This window comes from Meriones unguiculatus, chromosome 3 (assembly GCF_030254825.1).
Source record: "Meriones unguiculatus strain TT.TT164.6M chromosome 3, Bangor_MerUng_6.1, whole genome shotgun sequence".
NCBI classification, from domain to species: Eukaryota; Metazoa; Chordata; class Mammalia; order Rodentia; family Muridae; genus Meriones; species Meriones unguiculatus.
In genome coordinates this window covers 27,341,692-27,356,782 of record NC_083351.1, presented here as the reverse complement: position 1 = coordinate 27,356,782, position 15,091 = coordinate 27,341,692, and the positions used below count along the sequence as shown (strand labels likewise).

The 15,091-nt window shown below is 45.7% G+C and overlaps 1 protein-coding gene and 1 long non-coding RNA gene across 5 annotated transcripts in view; one reads left to right on the top strand and one right to left on the bottom strand.

Annotated features, from left to right (window-relative positions):
• The window catches only part of LOC110540095 (uncharacterized), a 123,567-nt gene that overhangs the window by 30,202 nt on the left and 78,274 nt on the right, over positions 1 to 15,091 (bottom strand). For 2 of the 3 annotated variants that reach the window (XR_009590625.1, XR_009590624.1), the window contains exons 7-8: positions 10,369 to 10,515; positions 7,601 to 7,639 (exon numbers count right to left, since the gene is read on the bottom strand). This is a non-coding gene — a long non-coding RNA (uncharacterized LOC110540095). Of the gene's footprint in view, positions 1 to 528; positions 6,695 to 7,600; positions 7,640 to 10,368; positions 10,516 to 15,091 lie in introns of those variants that run through there. The other variant, XR_009590626.1, reaches the window with a different exon arrangement.
• The window catches only part of Rhbdl2 (rhomboid like 2), a 44,123-nt gene that overhangs the window by 5,549 nt on the left and 23,483 nt on the right, over positions 1 to 15,091 (top strand). The window contains exon 1 of one of the 2 annotated variants that reach the window (XM_060379605.1): positions 3,585 to 3,704. The exons of the other annotated variant lie outside the window; for it this stretch is intronic. The gene's annotated coding sequence lies outside the window, so the exon portion shown is untranslated. Of the gene's footprint in view, positions 1 to 3,584; positions 3,705 to 15,091 lie in introns of those variants that run through there. 2 annotated transcript variants of the gene reach the window in all.

Here is a 15,091-nt window from a genome sequence, read left to right as displayed (position 1 = left end):
GCCCCTCCTCTCTGTCTGATTCTTTGTCTCTCTGTTTCTCTCTCTGTCTCTGTTTTTATCTCCCTCTCCCAGGCCCATGGAAATCTGCTTGCCCCTGCCTCCTGACCTGAGAGCTGGGATTACAGGTGTGTACTGCCATTCCTGTTCGGGATCCAGTTCAGCTCACACTTCACCTTTTGAACTACTTTCCCAGCCCTGAAAACAAACCTCTCTCTCCCTCTCTGTCTCTATCTCTCCGCCCACTCTCCAGTTTTGTCGAGAGGTATTCACTAGAGAAGACTGCTCTAATGTGGGTGTAAGCCAATAGAAAGTTTTTATTAACCAGCCAGGGACTACATTGGGTGTTCAGGATCCTGGTGTAGCACTGAGCCTCTCTCAGGGTGAGCTTCTAAGCACAAAACCATGTCCTGGGTTGATATACTTTGGTTAGCAAGAACAGTTAGTCAGACGCAGAACTACAGAAGCCAAAAAGCAAGGTTAGTACATTTGGGGACTTTTCCATAATCATGGACTTTGATGGATTAGGTCTTTGTTTTTTTTTTTTTTTTTCATTTGGCAGGTGGTGCTGTCTGCTTGCTGAGTTTTATGGCCTGAATAGGGGCCTACTTAATAAGGTCTAAGGCCTATTATAGTTTTCTTTCTTTCTGTCTTGGATACCATTTAAAACTCTCATGCTCAGGGGCTCGGTGATGAAGAACACCCAGGTTCAATTCCCGGAAACAGCACGGGGAACCTCACAATCTTCTGCAGTTCCGGCTGTAGGCAATTCCGTGCACCTGGTCTTCCTCAGACACTCATGTGCACGTATCTGCCCCTGCCCACGTGGTTAAAATTTTAAAAAAATCTTTAGAGGCTGGAGAGATGGCTCAGAGGTTAAGAGAGCCGACTGCTCTCCCAGAGGACCTGGGTTGTTAAAAAAAAAGAAGCTGGGTGTGATAGTGACCAACTTTAATCCCAGCACCCCAAGTGTCTCTGTGAGTTTGCAGCTAGTCTAGTCTACACCATGAGGTCCAGGCCAGCCAGGGCTATCTAGAGAGACCCAGCACTCTGGGAGGCAGAGGCAGGTGGATCGCTGTGAGTTCCAGGCCAGCTTGGTCTACAAAGTGAGTCCAGGACAGCCAGGGCTACACAGAGAGAAATCCTGTCTAAAAAAAAAAACCAAAAGAGTTAAAAATAAATAAATAAAAAATTAGATAACGCAATGAATGACATCTCAGTAGGGTGTGGTGATACACGCCTGTAATCTCAGCACGTGGGAAGTGAAGGTGGGAGGATCAGAGTTCAAGGTCATCTTTGGCTAAATAGAGGGTAGCCTGGGCTAAATGAGATCCTGTTTTTAGAAAAGGGGGTGGAGAGGAGGAAGGGCCTGGAGAGAAATTCTGTCCCTGAGGAGACAGACAGGAGGATCCCTGGGGCTAGCTGGCCTCATCTACCACCAAGCACCCCGGGGACTCCAGTGAGAGAGCTTAACTCAAAAAACAAAGCAAGGAGGACACAGTTCCTGGAGAGAGGCACCTGAGTCTGAGCTCTGGTCTCCATACACGAACACATGTGCAATCAAACCAGCACATACTTGAGTGCACATACATACACAGAAGTGGAAATTGGTTGGAAGAACACTTAAGATTTCTTTTCTTTCTTTCTTTTTTCTTTATTTAATTTTTTCAAGACAAGTTTTTTTTTTTGTTTTGTTTTGTTTTGTTTTGTTTTGTTTTTTCTGTGTAGCCCTGGCTGTCTTAGAACATTCTGTAGACCAGGCTCGAATTGAACTCACAGAGATTCACCTGCCTCTGCCTCCCAAGTGCTGGGATTAAAAGGCGTGTGCCATCTGGCTGTAGATTTCTAACAAAAGCAATGCTTTTGCCCTCTTAAAGTCTTGAAGTGGTGTCAGGGTTTCTTTAGTCCTGTGCTCTGGAATGCCAGCTTGGTCGAATCACTTGAGTAATGTTATCTGCTTCCGGGCAACTTTCTGGGCTATCTTTCTCAGTGTCCATGAGACAGCTTTGAAAGCTCAGCCACGATGAACAAGGAAGGAGTCCTGCGTCCTCTCTAACAGTGGGTACTTCTAAGAACATTCAGGAGCTCAGTGGTTGAGGACACTCGTTGCTCTCTGAGGACCCAGGGTTGTTTCCCAGCACCCACATGGTGGCTTACAGCCACCTGTAACTTTAGTTCCAGGGGCTCTGGTGGCCTCATTTCACCCATGTGAGTACCTGGCATTCATGTGCAGCCAAAGCACTCATACACATAAAATAAATTAATCTAAAAATCATTTATTTTTATTTTATGTGTCTATATGAGCACCTGAGCGTATGCACATAAAACACGTGTGCAGGAGTACATTGAAACAGGAGTTATAGGCAGTTATGAGCACATCATGGGCGCCAGCAACCAAACTCAGATCTTCTGTGAGAGCAGCCAGTCCTTCTAACTGCTGAGCCATCTCCACAGCCCCTCCCTCTGCTCACCTCTTTTTCTGAGACAGGGTCCCTGGGCAGTCCGGGCTGACCTGGAATGCACTATGTGGTCTGTCTGGCTTTGAAATTCCCTGGACTCTCCCGCTTGTGTCTCCCGGGTGCTGGGATGACAGTGCGTATCAGCCATGCGCAGTTCAGCAACATATGTATGTTATTATCGCTATTATTACTATTTACTGGGGTGGATGCGCCCAGCCCAAGCGATGTGTTAAGTAGCCCTGGGAGGGGCAATGGGATGTAGCTCTGGGCCCCAGGGAACTGGCTTTGCTATCACTAGAACACAAGCTTTGCTGCTCCCTTTGCTTTGTCTGTAGACGGGGAACAATGTCTTCAGCACAGGGTGGATGGAGTATCTCCCAAATGACAGGAGTAGGAGGGACTCTGAAGACGGGGTGAGGGGGGGATTATCTTAGTCTTTGGAAGTAATATGAACATACTATTGTGCATGCCACCCAAGCTCTGGTTCCCCAACCCTGAACCACAGCCAGGCCAGAGCAGTGAGGTTCAAGGAAGGCGCTGTGAGTGCACAGTGAGCCATGGAGAGGCCTGGAGGAACAGCTCCCTACCTTAGTTGCCCTCTCTGCGGGGTGAGGGGAGGGAGCCGTGGGCTTTGCCTCCAGAAGGAAAACTTGTAGAGTTGGGGTTTGTGAAGGCATTTCTGTTTTTAAATTCTTTGCCTATTTATTTCAAGTTGTGTGCTCACAGATAGAGCTGAGAGAAAACAGCCACGGCCACAAACCTATAATACTGAAGACCCAGTGCTTAATTTCTGTAGCTAAAAAAGCATCCTTTCAGGCCACGACCACAGAGAGATCGCTGCGGGCTCTGGACCAAGGCATAATGATGGCTTGCAGTGTGATGAAGGAGCCTGTTAATCTATGTGGCTCAGAAGCCCAATCCCTGGCCTCAGCAATTACCCAGGTTGCCTAGCAACGCCACCAAAAGCCTCCCACTAGGCCCAGCTGGGCAGCAAGTGGGTGCACCCAGCACAGACTGCTTGGCTCCCTGGCCACATCAAGGCTGGACTCAGCCCCGGGAGGGACTCGCCTGGTACTGATGAATGGGTGGGGCCAGCAGAGTGAAAACCAATTCAGCTATTCGAAACCTACTTGTTTCGCTGCAGTTAGGAAAGAACATAAGCGAATGACCAAAGTGTCTTCCGTCAAAGAAGAGCTGTCCAAAGGGTGTTATCCCAGCGTCCCTCCTGAGCTAGGTAGAGAAGAGAAGGTGAGCCTGACCTGGTCTTTCCGGTTCTGAGAGGCGGGGGGAGAATCCTGTTCTTGTGTGGGCACTTGTGTCCAGTTGGGGTCCGTGTGGCAGCAACGGCGGTGATGGACATTTCCAGCCCTAACCTTACCCTGGAGTGGACACCTGAAGATTGGCTTCCATTTCAAATTCCCTGAGCTTGGTCTAGGTCTGTCTGGGCAGCTGGAGGGAGGATACAAGGTGGGATATATGTGTGAGAGCATGAAGATGTGCCCTTGCATAAGGGGTCGTGCTTAGAAAACATGGAGGACGGGGCTGGAGAGGTGGCTTAGTGGCTGACAGCACTGGCTGCTCTTCTTGGGCACCTGGGTTCAGTTCCCAGCACTCACAGGGTGGCTTACAACCATCTGCAACTCCACTTCCGGAAGATCTGTGCTACAGTCACTAGGCATGCTTGTAGCACACAGACATACGTGCAGGCAGAACACCCACATGTATAAGATAAACTTAAAAGAAAAAGAAAAGAAAATATGGAGGAAGGGAAAGATCCAGAGTCTTGGGGTCAGAGGTTCCTAGCCTTACTGGGTATCCAACCTTGATAAAATTGCCCTGAGAGACTGAGTTTCTTTATCCACGAGATGGGTGTGACTGCCCTACTTTACAAGAATGCTCACAGATTGAGCATGGTAGTTCCTGCTTGTAATCCCAGTATTTGGAGGCTGAGTTAGGAAGGTCACTGTGAGTTCAAGGTCAGTCTCAGCTATTCCCATCTCAAAAACACAAAACAAAACAAGGAAGGAGCTGGGGAGATAGCCCAATTAGCAAAGCAGTTGTTGAACAATCACGAAGACTTGAGTTTGGATCCCCAGAAGTCATGTAAAAAGCATATCTATAATCCCAGTGCTAGGGAGACAGAGACAGGGGGATCCCTGGAGCTGACTGGCCAGCCAGTCTTGCTGAGTCAGTGAGCTGAAGGCTCAGTGGGAGACTCTATTAATAATAATAATAATAATAATAATAATAATAATAGGCTGGGCACGGTGGTGCATGCTTCTAATCCCAGCACTCAGGGAGGCAGAGGCAGGTGGGTCTCTGCATTCAAGGCCAGCCTGGTCTACAAAGAGAGTCTAGGACAGCCAAGGCTACACAGAGAAACCCTGTCTCAAAACAAAACAAAACAAACAAACAAATAAATAATGATAGCCATAAAAGACACTATAAATTGACCTCTAGCCTCTACATGTTCATACATTACACTCACTCACACACATTCTCTCTCTGCCTCTCTCACACACACACACACACACACACACACACACACACACACACAGAGTCCCCAAACAAACAAACAAACTAGAATGCTCAAAGCTCACGAAACCAAGACCCATTAAAATTAAACATGGAAGCTTGGAGCAGTGCTCTCCTAGGCCCTTTGGCAGCAGTCACAGCAAGGTGGATCTATAAATCTCGGCTGACAACTCTGTGAGTCAGAACACTGCTGGTCTGTGTATGTGTGTGTGCACAGGATATCAACATAGTCATAGAAAGGCTAGGCAATGTGTGGATGCAGCCTATCCCTTTATCAGCATGAGGTTATTGTGTAATTAAAGGCTAATTTCTGTAACCCTCCATATCGTGTTGCAATCCTTTTTCTGAGAATATTCTGTCTCAATGTTGTGTGAACATTGTTCCCCATTGTCCCCCAATATGCCAATAAAGCAGCTTACAGCCAATCGCTGAGCAGGGGAGAGAATAGGGCTGGACTTTCTGCCAGCCAGGGGAGGAGTTCAAGGAGGAAGAAGGGGACTCAGCCATGGGAGAGGTCCAAGAGACACCAGCAGAAGGAGCCAAAGCAGAAAAGCTACAAAGAACAAGTGTGTTGGGAGGAAACCAAATTAGTTTAAAGGATTAAAAGTAAGGTACTAACTGCTCAGTTATTGTGTTGTGAAGCTTATTATTAAAAAATATAATAGCATCTCAATTATTTGTATGATAGCCAGGTTAAGGGAGAAACTGAGAAACACAGTTTTATAAAAGTAACAGTAATATTCCTCCTTTCCTTACCTATTCTTTCTTCTTTTCCTTACATCATTCCTTTTTTTTTTTTTAACTTTTTTTTTTTTATGGGGAGTGGGCTTATTTTGGCTTATAGTTTTAAAAAGGATACAATCTTTCATGGATGGGAAGCCATGGCCTTAGGATTGTGAGGCATCTGGTCAATTCCTCAGTCAGAAGTGGACAGTGGACCGGAAGTGAGACCAGGCCATAATTCCTCAAGCCTCACTCCACCACAGGCATGGTTGTACATGACTTTGATCTCAACACTTGAGGGGCAGAGGCAGGCAGATCCCTGTGAGATCAAAGCCAACCTGGTCTCTGTAGCAAGTTTCAGGCCAGTTAGAGTTAAACGGCATTGGTTTTTAGTTTGTTTTGGTTTTGTTGTTTTAGATAGAAGCAAATGCAGTTGGCTGCCCAAACTTAGGCCACATGTCAACCCTAGCTGCCTACAGCAAGGGAAATGAAAGCATCAGGCATGTTTGGCTTCTCTAATAGGAGCTGGTCCCTGCTGCCCATTAAGAAGAGATTTGGAATTCCCCAAGAAAGGGGACAATTGACCAGTGTTATCAAAGGAATTTACTGGAAGTCCTTGGCTTTGAAAGACTGAACACGTACACTCTGGTATTTTATTGGCCACTGCCTGTAGCTTGAGCTGGTGTGAATGAATGTGAGTTGAAAGGCTGGTTTTGTCTGATAAACTTTTCTGTATTATCTATTTTCTGTGATCTCAGTGATTATGAGCTTTGCTTTTTGTCTGGGCAGTAGAAAAGACCCCTAATGTCTAGGGACATATTTTAGTTGGTGGAGTGCTTGAGTAACATGCAGGGTCCCAGAGTTTGATTCAGCATCATACACTGGTGGCTTGTGTCTTTAATTGCAGCACTTGGGAAGTGGAGCAGATATTCAAGGCCACTTCTGCTTACGTAGAGTGGTCAGGACCAGCTTGGGCAAGGCTAGTGACAGAAAAGAAGAAAATTAAGGAGGCCTGAGAAATTGAGTTGTTTTTTTGTTTGTTTGCTTGGTTGCTGTTGTTATTTCTTCAGCCGAAAATAAGAGTTTTGGATGGAGTGGGGTGAAATGCCAAATTCAGTGATGCTTTGGATGTCTGATAGCCACAGGTCCACTCCTGTGTGTCTCTTAGGTACAGGAAGAGCTTTGGATGTTGTTGGGGTCAGCCTGCACAGGAATTATGCCTCACAAGGGTGAAGAGGGGCCGGGGAGGTGGCATACTTGGTAAGGACACGCTGTGCGTAACAAGCCAGGTGCGGTGGTGGCGGTGGTAATCCCGGCATTGGGGAGGGGTAGCATCAGGAATCACGGCCAGCCAGGCCAAATCCAGGTTCAGGGAGAGGCGGGAGAGCTAGGAGAGGACTGGGCAGGTGAAAGGGCCTGCGTAACAGCCTCACAAATTGAGCTCAGATCCCTGGGACCCGTGAAAAGCCAGGTGGGCTGGTCCCTCTCTGTGACCCCAGCCCTTCTATGGCAGGGAAGTGGGGACGAGAGAGTCCTCCGGAAGCTGGAGCAGGCGGCACAGCGGTAAACAAGAGACACTGCCTCAAAAACAAGGGGGAAGGTGAGGACCAACAGTCACGCTGTCCCCCTACACCCTGCAGCATGTGCATGCTCTCACACACCAACAGGTATACACACACACACACACACACACACACACAACATACAGAAAAATAAACAAATACTGAAAAATTAAGTGGAGAGCAATCGAAAAGAGATGCCTGATGTTCACCTCTGGTCTCTACCAGCGCATATAACATGTACAACATACCCACACGAACATGTACACACACACACACACACACAGACCCACAAAAATGAGATGAGCTGGGTGTGGTGGCACTTACCAACACTTGAGAGGTAGAGGACAGGATTTCCAGGTCACCCTGTCTCAAACAAACAAACAAACAAACAAACATAAAAAGGAAACAAAACTTTACTAAAAGATAAACAGAGACATATCTAACTAACCAAGTGTTTCTTTTCTTCCTTGGGACCACAGAGGCTGCCAAGTATTAGCACTGCTGAGCATTAGCACTGCTGGGTATTGGCACTACTGAGCCTTAGTACTATGGAGTATTACTACTACTGAGCATTAGCGCTGTTGAATATTAGTACTGCTGAGCATTAGCACTGCTGGGTTTCTGCATTGCTGAGCATTAGCACTGTTGACTGTTGGCATGATGAGTATTAATACCGTTACAGCATGGTCTGGTGCTTTGTATTCAGATGCTAATTGCTTGCTCCCTGAGAGTCTTCCTGTTCCATGGGCAGTCCCTCAGGGACACCAAAATGATACTGTGCAACCTTGCCTCCAGAATTATCCCTGATTGGCTTAGTAGAGTTGCCTACGCATCTGGGAAGGGTGGAGGTGAGGTAGGTGGAGCAAAGGTTCTCAGGAGGAAAGAAGGAAGAAGTGTGGGATTAGTGTGGAGAGACGCACTTGGCTGGAGGAGCCTGCTCCGAGCATCCGTGTGGCTGGAAAGAAGCAGCCCAGGTGGGTGAAAAGTAGCCCGGAGAGGAATGATGAGAGCACGTGGCCTGGAATGTGGGACTGTGAGAAAGCGAGGTAGCTTAGGGGGTTAATGTCTGCCCAGCCCCAGGTGAAATCAGGCTTATTAAAATTCTATCAGGCGTCTGTGTCTTTTATTGGTATGGTAGTGGGTTAATAATAACCGCTGCAGTAATTAATTATATGGTTTAATAACAGTCGAGTATTAGTACTGTGGGGTATTGGCACAACTGAGTATTTGTGCTGTTGAGAGCATTAGTACTATTGAGCATTACTACTGCGAACATTATTAAACCTGAGTATTATTACTCCTCAGACAACTTATTTCAGAAACAACTTCACCTCTGTGCTTTTAGACTCATGTAGGGACTGAAATGGGTCACTTAAAATTTCTGGCAATAATTTAAACTGTAACTCCAGAAAATATTATGTGATATACAGTGAGCTGAGGCAGCTGAGAGGTGGCTGGGGAAAAAAAAATCTCTCTCTGAGGTCAGGAATCTCTCATGAAAATCCCACTCCCTTCATTTTTCCTTCTTTTGTTCCAGGGCTTCATGCATGCCAGGCAAGTGCTCTGTCGCTGAAATGTGTCTCCAGACATTTTTTTCTTGCTGATTTTTAATTTTGTTGTTTTGTTTATGTAACCCTGGAACTCCCTATGTAGACCAGGCTGGCAGAGATTTGCCTGTCTCTGCCTCCCTAAATGCTGGGATTAAAGACATCACCACATCTGGTCCTACTGATTTCCATTTTTAAAAAATTGCACTAAAATTTTTTATTTATTGTTTGGCCCACACACAGGCAAGTGTGCTTTTGGGGGTCAAAGGACAATTTACAGTTTAAACTCAGTTCTTCGGGATTGGCAGCAGGTGTTTGATCTGAGAAGCACTAATACTTTTTGATTCTTATTTTTTATTTTGTTCTATGTGTATGGATGTTTTGCCTGCGTGTATGTATTGTGTGTTTGGTGCTGCCTTCAGAAGACACAAGAGAATGTCAGACTGGAGTTACAGATGCTGTGAGCCTTCATATGGGTGCTGGGAATCAAACCTGAGTCTTTGGAAGAGCAGCCAGTGCTCTTACTTAACCATTGAGCCATCTCGCCACCCCTACTTTATTTATTTAGTTTTAAGGCAGGAGGCTGCTTTGAGTAAACAATCGGAGTTCTCCCTTTTCCAGTGCTTGAACGGGGTGAAATCCCAAGTGAAGAGAATGCTTTCCATAGTTTAATTCTTTTTAACAAATGTCGTTTGACTTTTGAGACAGAATCTTGCTAGTGCCTATCCCAGATGTTGAAACCGCTGTCCCCTGCCTCAGTCTTCTAAGTGCCTGGGTCACCGCATCTGGCTCAGTTTCTTTTTTCTCTGCTGCCTTCACTTTTTTTTTTTTTAAGGGAGGGGTTCCAGGAATCAAGCCCCCATTATCAGGCTTGCCCCGAAAGTGCTTTTACCCAAGGAAAGATCTTGCTGGCTCTTTGTTTTTGAGACAGAGTCTTGCTATGCAAAAGCAGGCTGGTCTGAGATTTCAATCCTCCTGTGTCAGCCTCCAGAGAACTGGGTTACAGGCATCTGTACCACCCATGCTTGTATTTTTGTTAAAGAATGCTTGCTAGCTGGGACTCTTTGTGTGCCTGTAGCCCCCATATTTAGAAGGCTGAGGCAGAAAGAGTGTAGAGTCAAGGCTAGGACGAGTGAAATTTTGTGTCACAAAACCAAACCAATCCACAAGCAAGCAACCGCAAGATGGTATCTGCCGACCTTGGGGGAAGGATCCTGGCTCTGGGCTCCTTGCAATCTCCATCGCAAGCCAGAAGGCTTCAGGCACCCTGACTGCCCACCCGGTTGTTCCTACAGGCAGGGTGAGAACATGTCACAGCCATCCCACTTGGTTTTGATCTTTGTGCGTGTGTGTTGTGGGGGGCATTTCGCCAAAGAGTAGGCAGCAAGAAACTGGCAGCGCGTCAGGAGGTGGATCAGGCCGACGCGAAAGAGAGCTCCAGGAACCCCCGTGATCTTTGCTTAATGACTAATGCAGCAGTCAGAACAGTGACACAGCGACGGAGTGACCGAACAGGCCACTGGATAGCTGTGGGTGCCTTCATACCTCAGAGAGACTGCAGCGGGCTGAGATCATCGCCACCTGCTTTGCCTTGAGGGCCAGGCTGTGTTTCATTAGGCCTCTGAAAATCTGTTTCTCATCTGAAGGGGCCTTTCAGCCAGCTGTGGTGGCATGTGCCCATAATCCCTGCACCTGGAAGATAGAGACAAGAGAATCGAGAGTTTAAGACTAACCTTGGCTATCTAGCAAGCTAAAGGCAACAGGAGATCCTGGGCTATATTACACTTTGTCTCATGAAACCAAAGTAAGTTAATTAATTAATTAATTAATTAATTAATCGTGCTTCTATAAGCTGTCCGGAACCCATGGAATTTATACACAGCCCACACCCAAGAAAGGACAAAATGGGTCACTGTAGGTTAGACTTTCTTTGTGATGCTCTACATAGGGAAATTGATATGATGTATGCTGTAAGACAAACAGAACGTAAAAGTCTGGCAAGGTGGTGCACGCCTTTAATCCCAATACTCATGAGACTGAGGCAGGTGGATCTCTGTGAGTTCAAGGCCAGCCTGGTCTACACACTGAGTTCCATGGAGGACAGCCAAGGCTAATTGTGAGACTCAAAAACAAACAAACAAACAAACAAACAAACAAACAAAAACAACTAAAAATTAGAACTGTCATAAAATGCAACATCCAGGACCGGAGAGATGGCTCAATGGTGAAGAGCTCCGGCTGCTCTTGCAGAGGACCCAGGTTTACTTCCTAGCACCAACACAGTGGCTCACGGCTATCTGTAACCCAGGCCCAGAGGATCTGGTGTTTTCTTTTGGCCTCCGTGGGCACTAGGCACATTTATGGTTCACGTAGGTATATGCAGGCAGATACTCATACTAGTTCCTAAAGGGGAAAAAAAAAAACAGTAACTTCCCCATGGAAATATATTTGGGTTCCTTATGCCTTTTAATTACTGTAAATAGTTCCACATTTTATATCCTTGGAATATAGGTTTGTGGACTCATTTGAATACCTTTGCTGGGTAGAATTATAGACATATCCTCTTGAAAGGGGTAAAAGAATATTTATTTATTTATTTATTTATTTATTTATTTATCTCTAAAGACAGGTCTCACCTGGTCTCTCCTGACTGGTCTGGAGCCGTGAGGCCAGCCTCACACCCACAGAGATTCACCTGCGTCTGACGCCCAAGTGCTGGGACTAAAACTGTGTGCCACTACCCACACCTGGCCTGGCACAGTTTTATATTTTAAATTTTATGTTACTATTGTGTATGTGCCACGAAGTGCATGTGGGGTCAGAGGACAAAGTTTTTGGGGTCGGTCCTCTCCTCTCTCCTTTATGTGGGTTCTAGGGCTTGAACTCGGGTTGTCAGGCTCGTGCAGCAAACTCCTTTACCCATCAGACCATCTCAACGACTGTTTTTATGTTTAGAGAGGCCACCTGGTCGCAAGGCTGCATCAATTAGTACCTCACATACTGCCCTCATTTCCACATAGCTTCCTAGGTATGTATGGACTTACCGGTGTTTTTCACAGTTGCCAGTATGGTTGCTAATATACCCAAGGTACCTAACTGCACTCGGAAATTCAGGCGTGGCAGAGATCAAGAGGAGTAGGAGGAATGGGAGGGTGGTAGAGACTTGGAAAAGACACGTGTGAGTGCCACAGGCCCCGATGATGGAGATAAGATCAATCAGAGAGGTAGACAGGTAGGGAGGCCCAAGCAGGATGGACGGCCAAGAGGGGTGATAAGAAATTGATATCATATGTGCTGTAAAACAAACAAAACCTAAAAGTCTGGTGTGGTTGTGCATGGCTTCAGTTCCAGCACTTGGAAGGCAGAGACAGGCGGATCTCTGTGATCTGCCGGTCTATTGTGACAGCCCCAAGCTGCTAGGTTTCTGTATCTGATCACCTCCCTTCAGTGCCAGGGAAGAGCACAGACATGAATGGTCTTGGCTCTTCTGAGTGGGCCTGGTATCTTTTCATCACAGGGTATATGTACAGGCATTTACATAGCTAATACAGTGAGCTTGAAAGTCATAAAACTTCTGGACATTTTGAAATCTGATTTTTGTTTTGTTTTGTTTTGTTTGTTTCTGAGACAGGGTTTCTCTGTGTAGCTGGTACTCACAGAGATCCACCTTCCTCTGCCTCCCCTGGTATGCCACCGAGCCTGGTTCTATATTTGAAATCTGAAGGAAGAGAAAAATCTAAAACTGTATTTTCGGCTTCTATTTTTGTGATAAAACTCTATGACCAAAAAACAAATTGGGGAGGAAAGGGTTTATCTCAGCTTACAGTTCGTCATGAAGGGAAGTCAGGACAGGAACCAAAGCATAGACCGTGAAGGAAAGTTGCTTACTAGCTGTTCGTCACAGCTCTTTCAGCTGGCTTTGTTCTACTTCCTAGGACCACCTGCCCAGGAGTGGGAGCACCCCACAGTGGGCTGGGCATGCCACGTCAATTATCAGTCAAGAATATTCCCCTTACACTTGCCCACAGGCTAATTTTTTCTTTGTTTGTTTTGCTTTGTTTTTGAGACAGGGTTTCTCTGTGTGACAGAGCCCTAGCTGTCCTGGACTTGCTTTGTAGATCAGGCTGGACTCGAATTCACAAGATCTGCCTAATTCTGCCTCCCCCGTGCCAGGATTAAAGGATTGCACCACCACAGACTGGCCCACAGGCTAATCTTAGAGAGTGATCTTTTCAGTTGAAGTTCTTCTCAGATACTCTGGATTGTGCCAAGATGGTATAGAATTTAATCCGAACACGTCATCCTTATTTTTCTGGTTCCTTTTATAAATGTAAAGCTGCATTGCCGACAATGTGGAAATTTATTCTCTCATACAGTGATCATATATGGTAATTAAATTTATAATGGGACTGCTTCCTACGAGGATAATAACTCCTAATTAGACACATTTGTTTGTTCACAGGGCTGAAGATCCCCCCTCCCCCCCAATAACATGTTCATGGACATAAGCACTTTACCCCTGAGCTACATGCCCAGCCCTGAACTTATTTAAATGCTTTAGTACTTAGGACAGAAAGCTGCCGGTCTCAAGGCCGCACTGCTGTTTTGTCATTTTAAAATAGTAGGCAGAAAGGCTGGGTGCAGCGGTGAATGCCTGTTATCCCAGCACTCAGGGAGGCAGAGGCAGGCGGATCTCTGAGAGTTTGGGGCCAGCCTGGTCTACAAAGTGAGTCTAGGACAGCCAAGGATACACAGAGAAACCCTGTCTCAAAACAAAACAAAGTAAAACAAACAACAACAACAACAAAAGAGAGGTAGGCAGAAGGGTTGTGAATTCAAGGCCAGTCTAGGCTACACAAGACCCCATCTCAGTACTCTTCTAATCCCCACCCCCGTTCTCAAAGTGGTAAGAACTAGAAAAGACTTAAGTTTTAAGAAAAAAAATAATAGAATAGCTACTATATATATGAATTTAATGTTTGACCCTGGGTCATGTGTGAGTGAGAAGGCAGAAGGTTGCCAGGGTGTGAAAGAGGCTTTGCTTTCAGAAGAAGAAGAAGAAAAAAAAGTCCTAGAGAAATAAAGTAGAAAGAATTTGCTACCTCCGTGAATTCACCTAGTGTAACCCATTGTAACATGAGTCATGCCCAAGAAGAGCCTTCTGGAAATAAGGTGGATTTGATCTGATTCCCAATGAGTTGCTTGTGAAAATAGGCCCTGCATTCGACATTTCCATCCATCCATCCATCCATCCATCCATCCATCCATCATCTATCTATCCATTCACCCATTGTCCAGCTGTCTTTTATATATTAGCCCAAATCATCTCTACTTCAGAATGGACTCTTAGGGCCGCCACCTATTAAGTCAAGCCTGGAATTACCACAGCTCAGCATATGGGTTATATGCACCAAAGAACTAAAGATAGGTGTTTAAACAAAGCCTTGTGCAGGGATGTTTCTGCAGCTTACTCACAGTAGGCACAAGGCGGAAAGAACTTGTCTCTCAATAGACGAGTGGGTGGCCCAGATGTGAGGTGGCTGCGCATTGCTATGTGTTCATTAGATAGGAAAGAAAACTGTAGTTCATGCTATCGCATAGATGCCTCTTGAAAACATGGTAAGTGACAGAAGCAAGTAAGAAAACACAGGATCCCATTTCCACAAACTGTCCAGACATTGTCTGTTCACAGAAGCAGATTAGTGGTTGGAAGAGACCAGGGTGAGACTATACGGGAGACAGTGACTGCTTAATGGGTGTAAGTTTTTGGGTGATGAAAACCTTTTGGAACCAGAGCATGTCAATGATCACGCAACATTGTAAGCACAATCAATATCACCAAATTGTATGCTCTAAATGGTTAACATAGTTTTATGTTGCTATTTTTTTTACATTTATTTATTTTGTAGGCAGAGGGGGTCAATTCTCTCTTTTACCACGTTGGTTCTAGGAATGGATTTCAAGTCATCAGACTAGATGTTGAGCCCATTTTCCTGTTATTTACCATAGTTTTAAAAAAACTAATTTGGAACCAGGTGCGGAGGCACATGCCTGTAGTCCCAGCACTCAAGGAGGTAGAGGCAGGCGGATCTCTGTGAGTTTGAGGCCTGGTCTACAAAGTGAGTCCAGGACAGCCAAGGCTACACAGAGAAACCTTGTCTCAAAATAAATAAATAAATAAATAAATAAATAAATAAATAAATAAAATGAAAAAGTGACTGGGGGTTAACGTGTCTGGCTCCCAGGAGGTACCCTTACGTGGAAGAAC